The 21,393-nt window shown below is 41.6% G+C and overlaps 1 protein-coding gene across 1 annotated transcript in view; it reads right to left on the bottom strand.

Annotated features, from left to right (window-relative positions):
• LOC135241640 (sal-like protein 1) overlaps window positions 1-21,393 on the bottom strand; it is a 241,725-nt gene that overhangs the window by 160,664 nt on the left and 59,668 nt on the right. The gene's annotated exons all lie outside the window — the stretch shown is intronic.

Raw genomic sequence — 21,393 nt, 5'->3', positions numbered from 1 at the left:
CATATTTATAGAACCAGCCCATGGCGCATAGATACAGTACTGGTGCCTTGTCAAAAAAAAAAAAAAAAAAAAAACAAACAAGACTGCAATTGCAGAAGGGTGTTTACCTTTAGGTGGAAATCATTTTGTTTTGTACATTGTTGTTATGTTGAGAGATAGGCAATGAGAATGTTCTGCATATTTCATCTTTACAAAAAAAAAAAAAAAAAACTTATAGAAATGGGGATGCATAGTATGACTTTCAGCTGACATTGTAGCATAAAAGATACCAAAAATAAAAAATTCACAAACCCAAATATGAAATGCATACATGCGAATACATGTATTTGAAATCCTCCCCATCCCTGATGTCAGCTCTCTTAAACACAATCTATACGTCCAACATCAGGACTGAATTTTCAGGGAAAAACAATATTTTGTCCTGGCAAGTCAGAAAATCATCTTAACCTGATGAACTCATGGTCTAAACTGGCTAATCATTGGGACAAAAGTTCATCCTATCACTTGACCTTTTTCTTAAGTATCTAAATGACGGTGGCAATGGGAACTGTAGCACTCACACTAATTCATAAACAGTTATTTATTTGGCAAATAATTAATATATTCACCCAAATGTTTATTTAATCCAGACAATGGTTAGAGTGGATTTCACTTCATCCTCATTTTCGTTGAACTAAATTTGTAGCTGGGAGAAATCTAGAAAAGTACTTTATGGCAAGAGTGTATGCAGCATAACATAAGTCACACCACCAAAGACACATAAGTCACATGCATGGCTTTCATTGCCTACATCCTCACATGCTGTTTGTTGTTGTTACCCTTATAGTCTCCGTTTGCTGAGATTAAAAAAAAATTTTTTTTTTAAATGGAGTGCCACCATAAACGTTTAAAGCCACTGGGACACCCAATCTTTTATTTCTTGGAACACTACCCTCACCAAGTCTCAATAACGGGTATCAGTTTCCTGCGGGCTCTCTTCCACCCCCTCCACCCCACCCACACCCCCCCCCTTCCTCACCGTGCCACACAACCACACCAGCACCAGCTGCACAGTCCCCCACACCGGCGAACATGGCTTCTCTCAAACAAACACTTTTGCCGTGACATCTGTGCCGGTGTGGATTTCCAAAACAATAATGATTACGGAGACAGAACGAGCAAGTTGTTGTTTCTCTGCCCCCCCCCCCCCCCATGAGCGTTTCCACACACAAGACTTTGGCACCGCTGATTTGCATCCGGCCTAGTTGTTGCCAGTGTTAGGAGATGTGCTTCCTGGTGCTTCCTTGCTAATGGTTTTCGGTGGGATGGCCATTTCAACACACGTTTTAATGTTCCCCAGCTGACCAAACATTGAGATTTACCCCCCCTCCCCCCTTCACCTTTGACCCCTCTTCTTCGTGATAATCGCAGTCATCAACTATCTGAGAAATTTCGACAAATTAAATTAGACCTCCTGTTCTGTTTTATCATCCTTCAAGTAAAGGAGTAAATGAAAGTAATATCTCTAAAGTTTTGTTACGTTTCACCCTGCATTAGTTATTTTCTTGGTGGAAGCCTTTAACCATGTCGACTTACACACCTTTTGACGCATTATTCCTTTAAACAGCTGGATATTTGCAGAAATTGAGGTACTTTACTCATTGAGGTAATTCCCCCACCAGGGATTTGAACTTGCAACCTGAGTTACAAACCCAGTTCCTGAATCACTACACCATACTGCCACCCCTTATAACATATAAAAATTGAGCATAATGCAATAGATAATACAATATTGACCCTTTAGATAATACAATAATACACCCCAGCTAAGCAGGATGTCAGTGCACATAACGTATGGGAACATTTTAAATAAAAGGCTGTCTTCATCTGTAACCTCCTCTGCTTTCACACTATTTGTGGAAAAAAACACAAACAGGCTGGACAATCCGCTCTCATTACAAAGCTACTTACAGTGTAGGCATTGCCTCTATGAATCTGGACAATGTCATTACATAAACTACGAGCAAAGCCATGGTTGGCTGTGCCCTACCAGAGTAGAGTGGCCTCCAGCTGTGGCCTTAGCAGTCCGCTAGTACAACTGTGGCCTGCAGTATGTAGAACTGTCACAGGATTCTGGTCGAGTGTGCTGAAAGTGTACGAGCTTCAGCTACACTGCACATACAGAGGGCGACATAGCTCAGGGTAGACGATGTCTGCAGTCAGAGGGTTCCGTTCAACCCCGGGCGTGTCGAAGTGTCCTGAGCAAGACACCAACCAACTGCTCGCGAATGAGAGCATCAATTGTAAAGCGCTTGATAAAGCACTATATAAATGCGTCCATTACCTTTACCATTACCACATGGTAGAGAGGCAGCACGAGAACATAACTGCCATAACTGCCAATCCTACATGAGTGACCAAAAGAAAACGCACTTTTCCTAAACCACTGATTTCCTCAGAAGAACAATGACATCATCAAAAAACTATGACGTAATTACATGTTTTCAGAACAGGACAACAATATAATAAAATACTGAGTTACACAATGAGCTTTAGCAACGCTCTCAGCCACCCAGGAGTCTGTGTGAATGTTAGGTACGCTAGCAGGTTCATTGCTGCAAAAGTGCTAAACGCCATCAATAAAGGCCATACAAAAGACGGCATTATAGGTGCAGACAGGCCCCATCCATTTAACTCTGTTAGCCTTTGATCTTTGCTTCAGACCCAAAACGCCACGCATTTATACCCCGAGGCCTGTTCCCCGGGGGTCTGGCGGGATGGAGGTCGAAGCACAATGCCTTCTGACAGACAGCAGAGGCGAGCCAGCACTCACCCGCCTAATAGGCCTCAGATATGACAATGAGGCAAGAAAAGCCGGCCCTGTCATTTGCCAACCGGTCCGCAAATCCAATTATCACGTGTCAAAATAATGGAGGACTTCAGAGACTCCGGGTCCATTACTGCAACTTCATCGCTGGGAGAAGGGGGGCATTTCTGAATTATGAACACAAGATACTCCAGTAATCCAAGAACAAATCGACCACCTATTAGGTGGGAAAATATGAGGGAACGGCTGCCAGTAAGAACCTTTCTATTGCCTGTTCGCTGTTCCAGTCATACTGTATATTGCCAAAGGATTTGGCTATGAAATATAGATTTCAGAATAATCACAATTAGAAAACAGCATTTTACTTGTTCAAAACTCTGAATATTATTATTGTACTTGGTTAGACAAGCATAAAAATTGTGTTTGAAGGGAACTTCAGATACGCAATAAGAGGGATATGCTTTAAATTGTCTATTGCATAGCTCCCATTACAAATGCCAAATAAATGCATTTTCCCCCACGGTGCCTGAATATGAACATCTTCACTCTTTCTGAAAGCTGACATTTAAAAGGGAGACTCTAATGTCTAACCACACCGCGATGCTAGGATTCAGACTATTTCCGACACACCTTTGAGATCTTTGAATAGATTGAATCTTTTATGCCCTGTAACCACATCAAGGCCACTTTATTCTGCATTACAATGCAAACAGGAAGAATTACGAACCGCCACAGAGCGTGTGTGCGTTTATTTTTACATTTTAAACACCCAGGGCAGCCACTCTCGTGAACAAGCCTGGTATTGATTGCGGAAACTATCGGACTTAGGACAAATGAGGAAGTACAGAAAACAGGTTTCAGCCACCAGGTTTTTTTGATCAATCAACCGTCCAGGAACTGGAAGTGAAATTAATTCTACCGTGTCAAAATCTTAGTCATTCAACGACTGTCCATAAATGCCCCTGTACTATTTCTGGAGAATAACAATACCTGGTTTTTGAATTTGATAACCTTAAGGTACATTTTTCATGGTAATATGCTTCAGTTAAACCAATATTTAATTTATCTGGTTGTCTGGATCTGTCCTGTATTAAAACTGACTTTGATATTTGGATTTCAGATGATGATTATTATTATTATTATTTGTATGTAAGCAAATTATTTCTGGGAATCTTCTAGAACTGCACATAATAAAATAGAAGGGAACAGAAAACTCAGCCACACTCATCAGTTTGTCATTACACAAAGATTTCTCCTTTTTAACAGCTATTGATTTAAGAATGCAATCAAGCTCTGGGCTTGTATTAATGATTGCCAGCATAAGGGGAAATGTATGGCTGGGTATACAATCAGTTGCTAAACATTAAAGGATTACCTCATGTTACAAATGACTCAATCCGCTGATTGACCAATCCCCGACAGTGAAGCGAGAGATTTATTTGTGGACAGATTGTCGAAATTATATTGAAATCAGCTCCCTAAGAGGAATCCGAGGGTATCCACGGACAGGGAAATAACGAAAACCTGTCATAACCATTCTTTAAGAGGACATAACAAGGCCTCCCCTGCTTTTGTTCAAAGTGCCGTCTATGAAATGTGAATACACAGAGACACACATACATATAACCAGCATCCTACCATCCTTTGAAAATGTGGAAGAGATAAATGCATGCTCAAAATGATTTTCTAAATGCACATCAAAACCCCTCAATGTGTTTATTTTTGCATTCCCATTATCATTAACCATTGGAGGAATTTGAAATATATAATCACTATGTTTAAGTTTATTATGCATGTACTGTACTCTATCCTGAAACTAGCTTTTAATACTGTACATATATTCCCAAAACACCCTCTAATGTGTTGAGTGTACCAGGAAGCGCTCTTAGGTGGATGTGTCCAGATGTACAACCCTGCAAATTTACAATGCTATAGGTTATGACATACTGTATGTGTGAATAACTCATGGTTAGCTAAATGATACAACCTAAATATTGTGTGTTGGCTCAACAACCAGATTTGCTGTGAGAATATACTCTAGGAAAATAGTGTGATCTTATACCAGAAATGCTCATTGCAATTATACCGGCTACAATTACAGTAGCCGGTATAATTCAAGCTACTAATAATATTTGCTCATTCATAACATCCTGTACAGTAACTACAGCTTTGAAAAAGTACAGAAAGAGGAAGAATCACTGCTTCATGGGGAAATTTCTGCTGATTTGTTTACACATAAAATAAATATGTTACTGAATTCCTTCATGATTACTGAATTTTAAGAGGAAACTATGAGTATCCACTTCTTCTAATATCAGTTCCTTCCTGTGAACTGATATTAGGCTCAAAGCCATACTACTGTGACATAATCATCTTCTAAGCTGATCTGATTGGACTTCCTGTTAGGAACACAAATACATATGATTGCGAAGTTCCTGTTAGATTTCCCGCCTAAATAGAAAAAAAAAAACATTATCAAATTGACTGTGGACAAAATTCTGTATTAATATTCAGTATCTTGCAATATCAGTATGCGCTTCAGCCAAGTAAGTGTCAAGAACTGGAGGTATTAATAGTGTTATAACTATTATTATCTGCGGAGTGGATCCGAGAGAAAGCAGTCTGTCATCTGGTAATGTATTAATTTATTTAACACTCACAAGAAAAATCATTCCTGAAAACAGATTACTCGGAAAAACTCCCCTCAGCAAACCGCGGTGTAAAAAATGAATCAACAAAGTTATTCTAATGCAGCAAAAAAATGCATTAGACACATTTCCTTTAGCAGATGGAATTGATAAATGGTGTGTCAGATCCTAATGTAAGAATAATCAATTTGAAAATCCTTATGACAATTAACAGAGTGAGATAAAACCTGAAAGCAGGGTGCTTTGTCAGGTTTGATTTGGATTAAACTTGTTCTAATGGGATCATTTTTCTCACAAAAAGGTATTCTTTTAAAGCAGAGCAATCAATTATTATGAATTATGCATGCATTGAATTAAGGTCTAATATCATTAATTTGTCTCATTAATTTCTTAGGATTACCGAAAGGAGCCCAGCAACAAAAAAAAAAACAGCATTCACAAAGAGCGGAAAAGCCTTTGCATCTGGCCGCTGAGAATTTGCATGTCCCATCATCGAAACAATGCGTTTTTATTCCTTTTGAAATATTTTACCGATGCATTAGTGTCAGAAGACTCGGCCGCCATTTCTCAGAAAGGAGTGGGCAGCTGACAGCCACTTCGGATGTGTAAATAGGAAGACGCTCACTTAGCTATGACATCATTACTTACGAGTTATTAATCGTGCTTTTTTTGACTGGCTCTCCCGGTGATCATTCTTACTCGGTTTTGAACTGTGTACACCAAAAAACGCTCATTACCGGAATGGAATGGAATGGAGCGGAGGGATGAAGGATGGTTCAAAGCCCGGTGTGTTTGTTTTTATAACAAAGGAAGCACACAGTGCAGAGTGGGAGGATTATCACGCAGGAAGGAGAAAAAAAAAAAAACTTGACAATGGCGGCCGTTGTTTCGGTGCGGCTGCTCGTGACGTTACGGGCGTGATGGACGCCGCTGATAAACCCCGAGCCACCTCCCAGACCGCCTGGCGAGCCGTCTCGCTAATCCCGGTCGCAAACGTTCGCTAGCGAGGGAAACATACGCTTTAGTTTACGCGGTGCCTCCGACATCGATCAGGAGGCATTAGTTTTGCTCGATGCCTGGATCAGACCGCACGGTGGCGAGTACGTCAGCATCGAGCGAGCCGAACTGTTCCCAGCGTTACCCGGCGAACATCGATAGCTACAATGTTCCGAGCTGGGCCTGGCGTCTGACCTCATCGAAAAAAAACAGACGCGTTAACATGACCCGAACGCGGTAAATCTTAAGATGTGTCTACTGCGTACACGAACAATACGGGAATGCATAAGAGGCTGGTGCCTGTGTGTGTGTGTGTGCTCGTGCATGCGCATGGGTGCTGATGTGCGTGTGCGCCAGTGTGTGTATATGTGTGTGTGTGTGTGTGTGCACGCATATGGGTGCGTGTGAGTGCATGTATGTTTGTGTATGTGTGTGTGTGTGTATGTGCTTGTGCATGCATATGGGTGCATGTGTGTGTGTGCATGTACAAGTGAATGAGTGCGTGTGTGTGGGTGCTGCAGTGTTACTGGGAGTGATGGTCACAGCAGGGGGAGTAGTGGCCTGCAGAGAGGATCATTTGTCAGTTGAATCAGGGGTTTTGGGGGGATCTGGGTTGGGGGGGGGATTGGTGTCTGACCAAGTCCCTACTCTGCCTGCATGTGTGGGTGACGGCTGGTATTCACAGTCATGTCCCTTTGGCTTAATGGCATTAAAACCCTGTTTATTTAAGACTTTATTTAAGACTTTACAGCACAAAATGTGAACAAAACAAGACAGAAGTGCATGAAAATTATCAGGAGTTTCACAAAAACGAATGGCTATGATTGTAGTCAAAGGTATTTGCCAGCACCAATATCATCATCTATAGCTCATTATTAGGACTAAAATAATGCATGAGGAGCCTATTTATTTCTCATTACAAAAGAACAACTTGTTACCAGAAAGTAGAGAGAGAGAGGAATAATGCATATGCGACTGGAATTACAAGAAAACCCCCTAAAAGAACGAACACAAACGGACATAAAGAATGAAGGGAATCCAGTTAAAAGTCAAGATGAATGCGAAAATGCTCTGCTTCACTTTGGATGCGGAGGTGACGCTGGAGAGAAAGGACCACGAGCCGTTGAATCACTCTTGCTTGTTTGTGAAGGGCCAAGGAGGCAGGTGAGGCTTGCCCTTATTACCAATGTCAGTGATTCGATTAAGCATGTGGAAGCAAATGATTCTAATGAACTAATGATTAATCAGGCGGGTCTATTTACTAATGTACCAGAATGCATTAGAAACATAAGTTAATGGGGACAGGACATCAATTCACATACAAATGAACCGCATTTGCATTGGATGCTTATTGACTTTTTTCAAGAAAAAAAATACTAATTACAAAAGGTAATCTACTTTATAAACCTCTAAGAGAAATGAGACATTGTCTTCGACAAATTTGTGATTTTACTTCGGTTGACTCCACTGCAGGTATAACTGTCTAAGCTGGCAAGACTTACAATGCAGATATCTAAATACAGCTCCTACCACCGAGTTAAATATTAACCAGAAAAATGTACTGCATCGTGCCAAAATACATTGGTTAGCTGCTGTTGCCGTACCTACAAAACAATGTTTTTTTTAAATGGTAGTTTTGCCACATCTATCTTTAATTTATTTGTTTTGTTTGTTTGTTTTTCCCACGTGATAGACTGAAACAGACAGATACTGCAAATCATTTCAGGGTCAGATTGGACCAGTGGCGTAGCCTTTAGCAATGTATCAGGGTTTGGGTACTCTGCCGACTATTGTATTGTGGGAAACATATACAGTATTCACACAATATTATGATGCATTACACAATGTGATTCTGACATATAAACAATTACACTGTGCCTACTAGCCACTACAGCAATCACACATATGCACCATCATCAGCATCATCATCATCATCATCATCATTATCAGGCAAAGCAGACCTCAGGTGGGACGGTAAAGTGGCGGTTGTGAGATATTTCTGTTCGGGCAGCGTCGGCCTCTCCAGAGAGATGCTCCAAAATGCTCCTGCTCGGCAGGATGAAAGCGGGAGACTTAATCCCTGCTTTGTTCCGGTACACAGATAAACATGAAAGCCTCCTGGTCCTTCCCCTTGAGCTATGGAGCAGCCGCTGGATCTGGAATGCACTCTTATTAATAACGGCGCACTCTTAACTATGAGCTTTAATCATGGAGAAATATTTGGGAATTTGACAAGTGCGTCTCCACCCCTCCCCCCGTCTCCTAGTCCCAGCGGTAATGACGGTTTTTTTTTTCGCTGGCATGTCTAATACCATCTAGTAAGTGATTTTTTTTTTCTTTCTTTTTTTTGTGGGGGGAAAAAGAGAGAAAACGCTGGTTCTATTTGATGTTTCGATCCGGAATTGATCTCTGAGGACGGGCTGGTACCCTGAAAGAGGGATTATTGGCTTCTGTGGCTTTCCTCAGATGTGCCAGATCTTTGAACAGTGTCTTGTAAAGTGTTCCACTTCCAGGCTGTCTGTGAACTGCTTATGAACTCGTAAAAGGGTACCTGTCTCCATATTAATGAGGCCTTCGCTTGAAGCAGCCAGCTTCCCACACATTAATGTCACTATGAGAACAGTTACCACTTTCTTGGAAACAGGGGAGCAAAGACTCATTCAGTCTGATGCCAAAGTTTCATCTCTGCGCTGAAATTCTGGACAACACGCGTGAAACTGGGTACATGTCTGCACATACTTCAGATTGGTCAGCTCAGTATCCATGCAGAAGACAAAGGTACCTAACCATTCATAATCTCAATTCGCAAAGTTATGTGAAACTATTTAATAGGACATATCGGGGAAATTTGTCTTCTTGAAGTTTGTATGAATTAATTTGCACATAATTTTTATTCTAAAAATAAGATGTCAGTTAATATGAGAATTAATAAAATACAAGAAATATACACTTACAATAAATAAAACAATTTAATCACTAGAGAGGATGCACTCCGCCATCATTCCTGGTCCTGCTCTTGGGTTTTGGTCCCGATTAATTTAAGAAGTTTCAGTGCTGTGCTCTGAAGGTGGTTCATTTGCAGGGACACGCAGTGTTTTTGCTATGAAGCATCTCTGATCAATCTCCCAGTCTGTAAGCAGGGTAGACTGCAGCTTTATTCAAATAAAGAGAATTTCAGTAAACCCACATGGAAGGCAGTAAATACACAGCTGGCTGGGACCATATGCAGTTTCCTCGTATTTTAACAGGGGGTGGGGGGTGGGGGGGTGGTGGTTGTCACTTAACTTGTGACAGTGCCAGTAGAAGGGGAGTGGAGGTGGGGCGTCCCTTAACTTGTGTCAGTGTCAGTCGCCAAGGGGGGAGGGGGGGCATTAACTTCTGTCAGTGCCAGTCATGAAGGGCGGGGGGGGGCATTTACTTCTGTCAGTGCCAGTCGCAGGGGGGTGGGGTGGGGGCACAGGGCTGAACTCTAATTGATAACGTAAGGGCAGATGGGGGAGAAGTGCCATGGCCGTGGGTCCTCCAGGGAGATGCCGCGAGTCAAAGCAGATGGTCCGGTTGCTCTTTATTTACGCGCTTCTGCAAACAGCTCTGCCCGCAGGACGATGGGTCATTACAGCACCCTGTGCATAAACGCCAATATGCTCTGTAACCTGGACTGCAGAAATCAAATCTCAGGGAGGCAAAAATATGTAATTGCCCATCAATGATCTATAGATAAGCCTGAAACCTCTAATCCTGGATCCACCTCCACCGACCTCTCCTCCCTGTGTGTGTGTGTGTGTGTGTGTGAGAGAGAGAGAGAGTGAGTGAGTGTGTGTGTGAGTGTGTGAGGAAGAGTGAGTGAATGAGAGTGAAACACATGGTCCCAACCAAAAGTGATAGACAGGGACAGTGCCTTTGCAGCTGTGGGACAGGTTGAGATCCACTAAATCCACTAAGTTGTTGGAGGCGAGCAAATAATGTACCAGTAAGTGGAAATTAGAAGAAATGGATACTGAATACAGCCTGTCAAACAGCCATATTAAGACCGATTCTGTATCAAGAGTCTTTCTTTATTGTTATGTCATTGTTATGGTCCAAGTAGAATCAAATGTATCATTCTTTAAAAGATGTGATGAGGTTTTTATACATACTGAGAGCAGAGTCCGTTTGATGTAGTATTTCATTCTGCACACATAGTGTACACACACGCACGCAGTCACACACACAAACACACAAAACTAAATTAAACAATTTTAAAAATTAAAAAAGTCGGAGGTCACGGGTGAGAGTGGTTAGTGGTCAAGGCGCAGTGATCAATGCGGGCTAATGCAATAGACATCTTCACAGGGTTAATACGGCTGGCCCAGACACAGACAGATTGGTTAATATGGTCCTCTTCTCTCCATCCGGTCAGACCTGTGGGTTAACTCTATTAATGCCGTCCGGGCCCGTTCCCTCCATATTTACCACAGCACTTACGGTGTCTGCACACACAGCAAGCGCGGTTATTGGTTCCTTAATGCGAGAGCACCGAGGTGTAGGTAATCCATCTGCCTGAAGTAACTAAAATCCTGTTTTGGGGGGGCTCTCATAAAGGAACTTCAATGTTAACCAAGTTTTCAGAGTAAGATTAATGCTACGAACAAAAGCGTGGTATGGGGGTTCTGCCTGTGCGGGACAATTGCTACTGATTGTAGAGCTATTTAAAATTGGTCTGCACTGTAAAAGAAATATACCGGGTGTCAATACCGGTCACATTTTGGTAATATTAGAGCAAGAAAAACAAAACAGAAGGTTTCCTTATAGTTCAGTTTCCATTAAGACACCCAGTGTAAAAGCATTCATTCAGATAAACACACTCTTGTGTTGAGCTGTAATTTCAACACAATATCATTATTCACTGCTTGTAAGCAGGTGAAAAATCCAAACCAAACACATTCCAAACATGTTCCTTCACCATCTTGTTTTTCTGGTTGGTCATAAATCAATCCTTAAAGCAAATGCGCATCCTCATTGGACCTTTTTTTGTGAGGTTCCATTAACTAAGAAACTAATCCCTTAGATGAACAAATTAACAAATTATCTATGGATGCATTAAAAAAGCATTAACAATATGCGGTTATGATAATAAAGCCACCAAAATACATATAAATATGATACATAGTAGCCTTTTCCCTGGGTCATAGTTTGGGCGAGGATTTGATTTACTCACACATTAAACCATGAACAATGCCTACAGATTTTAGGGGTGATTGCGAAAAGTTTAATATATATATATATATATATATATATATATATATATATATATATATATATATATATATAAATAAATAATAAATGGATATTAACATGAACACACCCTTAATGTATTAAAGCACTTCAGCTACCAGCTTATAACCACCTCTGTAAAATGGCTTTAAGTTTAGGCATCACTGTCATCACTGGCAGTAAGCAGTTAAAAAGTCAGAAGCACTTAGCATTTAAGTCATGAATATGCACAGATGTAGTATAACTTAAAAATGACTTCTACAAGTGTGTTGAATGTTACCTCGTTGTGTCAATCATCACGGTCACTCACTCCACAGTACCACACTGTAACGCTGCAATGCCTAAATGTCTTAAAATGTGATAAACTGCGCACGTATTGAACTAGACAAGAAAATTCACAGAATAACAGAAATCCAAAACACTGACCCCCCCCCCCCCCCATTTTTTTACTTCCTATATTCAGCATTCCACAGCGAGGGTGGCGATTATTAATATTTGTTTTTAATTTTACAGTGCAGAAGTATGTGTGGAAAGCTCTCATATGACCCCTGCTCAGGATATTTGAAGAGAAAAAAGGGGCGGCTGACCAGCTTATTAATTTACATTCCCGCATAAATAAACAAAAGCCCTCCTGTAAGGCATCTACATCTATTCACTAAGGGCGAAGTCAATGGTTTCTATACACAGTCCATCCCAACCTCCGATAAGGTTCGAACCACCAGTGAAAAAGCGAGCATTAAAAATTTAAAGAACTGTGGACATAAAACAGATTGAAAAAGAAACAGCATTACACAGTTCAACAAAAAAACTACAAAAGAGTCTGGTATTATTATCTAACACTGTTTCTCTTCTAAACCATTTTGTAGTTTAAACCGTTCCGTGTATGTTAGTGAACTTAGCGAGCGATGTCTGAATTTTATCTTTACAATTAATGCAAAATCACGACATTATATCTTGCTTGCTGGCCAAGTTACGTGAATCTTAGCAATGAAATGCTTTAAATATTATTCCAAAGACTTCAGATATGTGTTCTATCGTGACACCCTCAAATCAATAATGGTAGAAATTGCTCTTCAAAATGGCCATTATCCTCATATCTACAGTACCATTCCTAAAATGAGCCATATATATCAAGTGGGCTCCGATCTGGTGAAATGCATTATGGGTACGGCACAATCTCTGTCATCCTCAGAACAGCAGAAAGGCTGAATATACGGTGTGTGTATTTTCAGAAGCGTTGTAAAGAGGCATTCAGCTGTGCTGCTACTGGGTAAAACAGACATTAACATTTCCTTTAATGAAGTAATGCATCCCACACACTGCTGGTTGTTTACCAATCAGTCTCCTGGGTGCATTCATACAAGCCCATACTGAGCGTGTGCGTGTACGTGTGTGTGTGTGTGAGTACATGCGTGCGGACGTGCATGTGTGAGTGCGTTGTGTGTTTTCAGCATGCGTGTGTGCGTACATGCGTGTTGTGTGTGAGAGAGAGAGTGTGTGTGTGTGTGTGTATGCGTGTGCGTGCGTGTGTGTTGTGCGTGAGTGTGTGTGTATGTGTGTGCAGTGTCTGTGTGTGCACGTGCGTGTGCGAGTGCATGCGTGAGTGCATTGTGTGTTTTCAGCATGCGTGTGTGCGTGCATGCGTGTTGTGTGTGTGAGAGAGAGTGTGTGTGTATGTGTGTGCGTGTGTGTTGTGCGTGAGTGTGCGTGCGTGCGTGTTGTGCGTGAGTGTGTTTGTATGTGTGTTGTGCATGAGTGTGTGTGTGTGTTGTGCGTGAGTGTGTGTGTATATGTGTGTTGTGCGTGAGTGTGTGCGTATGTGTGTTGTGCATGAGTGTGTGTGTGTTGTGTGTGTGTCTGTGTATGTGTGTATACGTGTGTGTGCGCTCCCTCTGAACCCTACAATGCTGACACTGCTGTGCTCCCCGCCCTGCTTTCCCCTACATCCACCACACTGCCGCTCTCAAGCACCCCACTGATGATATTTACTCATTATGTCACGAGCTTCCACTGCACCAGGCAGACTGGTACCAGTAAACAGCAGGGTAAGTCCTGTCAATACTCTACTGATTTAAACTGTAACATTCATCTAGCTAGAGGATGCAGTACAAACCATAAGGATTTACTATATACAGTACAAACCACTGCTAATTTTCAGAAGAGAGGACCAGGGGAATGCTGCACATCCAGGAAGAGACAGCAAACTAATAATAATCCAAAAGCATTTTCACACAGTCGATATTGCCAAGTGCGTGTCAGGAAATGTTATTCAAAGTCTGTGGTACAAAAATAAAGGAAGTGGTCTCATCACCCAGACAACAGATCTGGGTGATTTTCAAAGCTGAATGTTTCAAAGCATGTCTTTATCATGACACCCAATATTTTGTCAGTTTTTAAATTTGCACTTGAGAGGAAAAAGAACAAACACAGGCACACTGGCAGGCACACCAGCAATACAGAGAAAAAAACCCACAGGAGATAATATACCCAATTCACCTGCAGAAAATGTTCATCTTTAAGGCAAAACCCTACATTCATTTTTTGGGAGATTGATGGTCTTGTTCCGCGTTTAGTCCCATGTCTATCTGAAATTGAGCATTTATGCAACTGTTGACATGCAGCTTGCAGCATTTTTTTGTTGAAGTAAAATATTTTGGTAAAACATACTGAAGCAAATATATTTATAAAACAGGGTTAGTGCACATGTATGTAAGAGTATGGGAAAGATAAACTTAACCAACAAATTATTGCACCTATAAATAAAGAAATCAACAGAGACAATACAATGTATGATAAAAAATCTTAAATTCATTTGTAGGTTACATTTTCAAAAACACATCTTCAGATATCCTCAATTCACACAGACAAAACCCTTCAGATGCTTTTTTTTTTGTACATTTTTTTAAACATTCAAAATTCCAGGATTCCAACCCGCGGGGGTCCTATGGGACCGGGGCTATACAAGTCCTTTGAAGATGAGCAGGGGGACCAGAATCGAAACCCGACCAGGCGGATGGATCAGGCTTCTCATTAATACCTTCCCCAAGAACCGATGATCAAAAATATATTCATCGCCGTTTCCCAGGGGTCTCGGAGTGAAAGAATAACACGCCGCTGAAAATGTTTCTGGTTTTTGAAGAACGCCGCAAATCTCGACCGTTCAGAGTCTCGGAGTTTAATTCACACCGAATCGTTCGCGCCTGTTCACACGGAGAATCTGGAAGTAATTTACGATTGTGAAGTTTTTCTTGCTCGGAAAGTTATTGTAGCTATTGACCTTTCCACTGCTGAGTGCCATTTTCAGTGTGTTCAGTGCTGCCACTGTTGTACTCAAATGGAATGTTTTTTATACCATTTATCAGCAGTGTTTTAGGCATCATCTGCAAAGATAAACATTTAGGCCCCGGTTGAGCATATCTATCAGTTGGCTACAGCACCATACAGTAACACCACAATAAATATTTAAAATAAATAATTCAATATGAGACTGATAATGAATTTTATGGCATTATGTTCCGCATGGATTACGGATATTAATATACTGTAACGGAATTCACGTTTAATGTCTTAAATTATAAAATAATAATATAATTCAGCATATCTTGTTTTAAGCAATATGTTTTGCATGTACAAGAGGTTGAGCCTATTAGCCTATTACGGTATCATTATTGCTTGACTACACAATACAGATGGATTCAATAGCTGTCAGAAGTTCACACCTTACTTTCAAAATGTAATAAATTCTCAAAAATGATGTAGGATTAATTTACGTATAGAGTCTTTGTTCACTGTTGATAGACATTCAGGGAAGGTGAAAAAATTAATAATGCCTGGGATCTGTCCTTCTTTGAGAATCCTGGTGACATTATGACAACCTTAACATTATAATACTCTGCTTCCCCCTTGTGGCTATATTGATCACTGCATGCTGGTATGCAAATAGGACGGTGTCCTTAGTCCCAAATGTCAATCACAAATTTCCCAGGAAATGAATTTTCCCACGTAAAAATTACAGAAAGGGTATTCTTGTGTTGATAAATAAATAGTATGCATAGAATTTTTTTTATATTCCCATACTTTTATCTATGAATCCTGTATTTTACACCTTGAATTCCAGAACTGAAAAATAACTGCTGTCATTGGAGCACTGAATTGATCTCAGGGATTAATGCTCATTGCCGTGAATGTTTAACAACCTCGGATGAAATAAAAACACAAAACTAATTTAGAAAACTGCAAAAGCTCTACTGCAGGTGCACTCATTGGAGGCTCTCCAGCCATCTCAAATTTAGTTGCTCTATCTAAAAAAAATAAATAAAAAAAGACTCCACTACCAGGCCGTTTCCTGAAAACTACAGGATGAGAGAAATGAGCCAGCTCCAAGAAGGTGGCTCAAAGGGACCACTCTCATATGGATTATTATTCAACTCACTTTTTATCTGACCACCCAAATACACAAATTTACTGACTACTTTGTTCAATAACAGTCTGGATTAACATCTACATTAAACTGCAATGGAAATACAAATGAACACTACAGACCACAAACCACACCCATTGCACACACACCCAATATCAACTGACATGACACAACACATACGACTCGTTCACACGCTCCGTAACATCACATAAAACGCAAACACAACAGACACAACAGTCAGACACACAAAACAGCAGACACACACAGACACACACACCACACACACACACACAAACACACACTTCAGACACGCACAACACGCCACACACACACAACACAGCAACTCACACACTCACACACACACGCACACACCACACAACTCACAACAACACAGCAACACACACACAACACACACAGACACACGCACACACACTCACACATCACACTTCACACACACCACACACACCACACACACACACACACACACACACCACACACGCACGCAGCACACAACGCACCCCACACACACCACAGCACACACACCACACACACACACACACACACACACGCACGCACACACTCACACACACACACCACACACACCACACACACTCACCACACCACACACTCTACACACACTCACACACACACACGCAGCACACCACGCACACACTCTCTCACACACACACACACACAATCACCCACACACACATACACACGCATACACCACACACACACACACGCAACCACACACTCACACACATACACACACACGCACCACACTCACACACCTCACTCATGCACACACACACACAATACACACTACCACACACACACACACACACACTCACACACACACGCACACACACACACACACACACACACACACACACACACACACACACATCCCTACCGCTAGCGCCAGCGTCAGCACCCGGCCCTCGGTGAACAGCTATCTCTCGCGACTCTCGGTTTCCAGCAATCAGGTAAATTCCGCATTAACGCTCGGGAAACAGCCCATTAATATTTCACCGGTTTTCTGTCACGCCTGTTTGTGCAATACATCAATGCCCGGCCGCTCCTCTGAAAGTCATACATTAAAACTATTTTCAAAATACTTCATTGTCAGTCCGTGGCAGCCTCATTACTTATTAAGATAAGAGGAAAGATGCACAGGAGCAGCTGGTGGCTCGGCTCTCTTCTCTTAAAAGCCTCCCCTCCCAACCCCAGCCGTTTCTCAGCTCCCAGGGCTCGCTAGCTACGCTGCCGTGCAGAAAGTGCCATGTTTCAGCAAAAGAAGACAACAAGGCCGATACCAATGGAGTAGCACACGAGACAGCGATCCCCCCCCTAACACTGTATGCAGGCTTCAAAGACGCTTTCAGACAAGCTGACTGCTAATTATGCTCGCAGAGGACGCCCTGTCTAGATAGAGCGTAGGTTAAGCAAGTGTAACACGCAAGCTAGACATATACAGCTACCTGAAATAGTTCTGCCTGTTTACAAAAGAGGCATATCACCCAGTGTAATTGACCTTCTTTTTTCAAATAGCATTAGAAAATACATTAGAGAAAAAAAGGTAATGCAAAAATACCGACCACTGCTTATGAACAATATATTATCTTGGGGGTGGCTGTAACAAACTAGGATGTACATGAAGCTTTCAGCATGTTTGTGGGAATCCACTATTTGAACGAATATACAGTTTAGCGCAACTGGTTAAAATGTATAACTGGTACAGTATCTACTAAACCGACACAGCTAAGCTAATCATAAAGCAGGAAGACACCTAACACAATCCAGGAGAGGTCCGAATACCAAAATAGGCCTTTTGAAAACAAGAGCCCTTAAGGTAGGATTACGAAAATGCACTTTTTAATACGCCGTGTAATCTTATATTTCATTTTAAGTTTACGTTGCCCATATGTTTTAAATACAGTACTATGTGTTTTCTGCTGCTGTGAGCAGATGCAGATTTTTTTTTTTTTTACTGCGGACACACTGACTGCAGGATACTGAAGGTCAGTTTATGGTCAACGGAAAACAACGTCTGGCTCCCACTTCCCAGAATGTCACAAACTGCGAGCAGACAGCCAGAATAAAGTGCTCTTGTCCCCGTGACAAGTCAATCTGAGGGAATTTGCTGACCTTTGCAGGTAGTGAGATTTTATCTGGGGAAGAATAATGGCCGTGGCTGAGAGAGAACCCCCTGCTCAAGTCTGTCCTGGTGTCAGACACGCCGGAAAGACTAAGCCAGCCAGCGCTGTCGTTTATATGTTGTTTACCGCAACAGGAAACAAAACAACAAAAACGGTCACCGCCCGCGACTGTGTAGCAGAGAAATCTGATGCTCATTTCCTGTTGGAGCAGCAGCAGCACAACTTTACGCTTTGTGACACTGCGGTTCTGGAAGCGTATGTTTATATTTTATGGCATGCAGGGCCTTAAGCAGGCTTATTGAATATATTAAACATCAGAGTAATTTAGTCAGGATGCGTCGCGTCACTTTAGCTAGGAGGTATGTGTTTTTTTCCCCCCCTCATTAGGTCCGTTATTCTTTCCGCAAAAAAAAAAAAACGTGACAGACGCGAACGCGCCCGGAGAGAAATACAGGTACAGGAGCAGAAAGGCAAGCCAATACGGGGATTTAGCCGTAAGTCCTTACCCCCACAGAACGTTGGAGTCAGTTATAATTACAGTTATTTTAAAACAGGCACGCAAGGTTCCACCACCCCGCCTCCAACATGCACCTACGCTAAATACAGCTTTAAAAGACCAAATTAAAGCAGCTTTTAACATACATTCTAATCATTTACCAAATGAACAGCAATAACGCATTGAATATGCAATCTAGGCGAAGGTGCTTAATCTGATATACTGATGTCATTGTGAGGTCCTGGTTTTTTTATTTTATTTTATTTTTTTAGTTTTTTCTCTCACTGCCTAAGTTCACTGCCTTCAAAGTCAACATCATGTGGAGTAATGGCAAATAAAATGCATTCAGCATTCTGCGTTTTCTTTTTTAGTCTGAGGTACTTATTTTGTGCTTTTAAAAAATTTGCTTAACTTTAGCATGATCACTGAAGAAAAGAAACAAGTGTCAGTAAATGGAAATCTAAATGACACGTCTGTGAAACCATCGGGCCTGATGACTGCACACCTCTGCAATATCACTGAAACCTGGTCCAGTACGCCAATGCAGAGGGTCTCGCTGGCTGTCTGACAGTGTCTCAAACGAAACCTTACAGTGCATTTCAATTTAACAGCCACCTTTTTTCATTTAAATTGCATTTGGCTCTTTAATTTACATATTTGCTTTAGACATCCGTCTTGGATTTAAAAAAAAAAAAAAACAAAAGGGTAAAGAAAATGAAATCTTGGGTCTTTTATGGTACGTCACTCTGAGGTTTCAGGGCTAGACGGCAGCTAATCTAAAGAAACGTTTGGCGCGGGTTTAATCACAAGGCCTTACGCAATTTGATTACCGCGTTGTGCATTTTTAATGTCTCCAGCATGTTCCCAAGCCTGAGCTCAATTACAAGCAGCAAAGCTAAACCTTGTCCCCCACTTCTTAGAGCAGATTTCTTAGAGCATTGGCCTTTTTTTGGACATGTGAATGCAAGCCTTCTTGTTGGCTTCCCAGTTGTTCACCAAATATCGCCTCCATAACAACATCATTAACAGAATTTTTTTGTTATAAGGCCGTTGGAATTAAAACTGGTATGGCGCCACCTAGGGGTTCACAAAACCTATTCATCTTCACAGGCATCATGGCATGGCCCATCTCCCTACTTCTGCCTCCAAATCGTTTCACGCATTCCTAAAATCTCTTTCAATTTAATGACGCCATAAGCAACGTCTATATCAGTCTGACACGTTCACCTACAAACAGCACCTTGTGATAAAACATTCTATTGGCTTCACTGATTTTTTTTTAAAGGAAGTCTGAATATATCGTAATTGATTTGTGGAAGTTCTAACAAATACAATAACGCGTTATATAACTTCAGTTACGACCAATTCCTGGGGACTACATCAATACCGGTTTACCTGAGTAGTAAGAAGGATAACAATCTTCAGCGCACATGAAATATTTACTCCTGGAGTAGAAAGAAGAGTAAATTCTTCAAACCAAAACATACCGGTCATTCTAATTAAACGAGAGGCCAGGAACACGCGGAAAAGAGACGGCGATGAATTGATTTATAACTGGAAGTGAGATGAATCCCTCAGCATAATCTCCAGGTGGACAGTTTCATAAACCCTGCTTAATGGTTTGCATAAGCCAGAATAAAGACCAGGCAGGTACAGTGCGTGGCGTCGCCCGTTCTCAAACACACCATTTACCGAGGTCCGTTATCAGCGCACGCGGGCCCACTATTAGTCATCACTGAGCAGATGACAAGCTCAGAAATGCAACATTTGTTATTATCCGGTGATGAATGGTGAGGCAGCCTAATGGCCATACATCAACGGCGCGGCCGCGCGGAGCAACGTATCGCAGCCATCGGCGCGGCCGATCATAACTTAATATTCCAAAACTGTCACCGCCGCCGCCGCCGTCTGCCGCCCCTGAAATTTCACATACTTAACATTTCAATTTCCGAAGTTCAGCGTGCTCATTTACATGTACCTGTCCCGCTCCGCTCGAGAGATAGAGGCTACGGCAATCCAGGACTGACTGTGCCTGAGTCATATAATTCCCTCCGTCTTAATTAGGTAATACATCAGGTGTCACACGTGTATTAAAAATTAAATGTCACACTAATAGCAGGATAACACAGGGGACCAGCCAGTACAAGCCTTTCACTGGGAAGTAAAAGAAACATATACGACATTCAGTGTTGTTTTAAAAAATATTCCACTCCCTGTACTAGTATTTAGAGCCATACCGATGGACCACCAATATGGGCCTGTTGGGCCAGTATTTGTATTTTTGGACCATTTTTGTGTTGGTAATCAAGGACAACACCGATGTACAGTTGGCTCGGCTGATCCAGTATCAACTCCAACATATCACTGCAGAATCCTACCAGAAAAAGTCAACTTTCAGTCCAGCTAAATAAAAATGTAACTGTGTCACTGTATCTGCTGCCATATCGGTAATCAGTGACCTTGTTCCCTTTAAAACCGGTACGAATGGGTCTCAAAAATCTCAGTCATATCAGTTGGGCTCTACTTATTCCAAAAATAAACGGAGAACCTAAATTTTACAAGGCCAGTTAAACAAGTAACAGGGTGAGTCCAGTAAGATATGTCGCAGGCTTCGC

Source organism: Anguilla rostrata, chromosome 16 (genome assembly GCF_018555375.3).
Source record: "Anguilla rostrata isolate EN2019 chromosome 16, ASM1855537v3, whole genome shotgun sequence".
NCBI classification, from domain to species: domain Eukaryota; kingdom Metazoa; phylum Chordata; class Actinopteri; order Anguilliformes; family Anguillidae; genus Anguilla; species Anguilla rostrata.
Note: the sequence above shows the minus strand (reverse complement) of the source record. Positions and strands in the feature narration are given on the sequence as shown.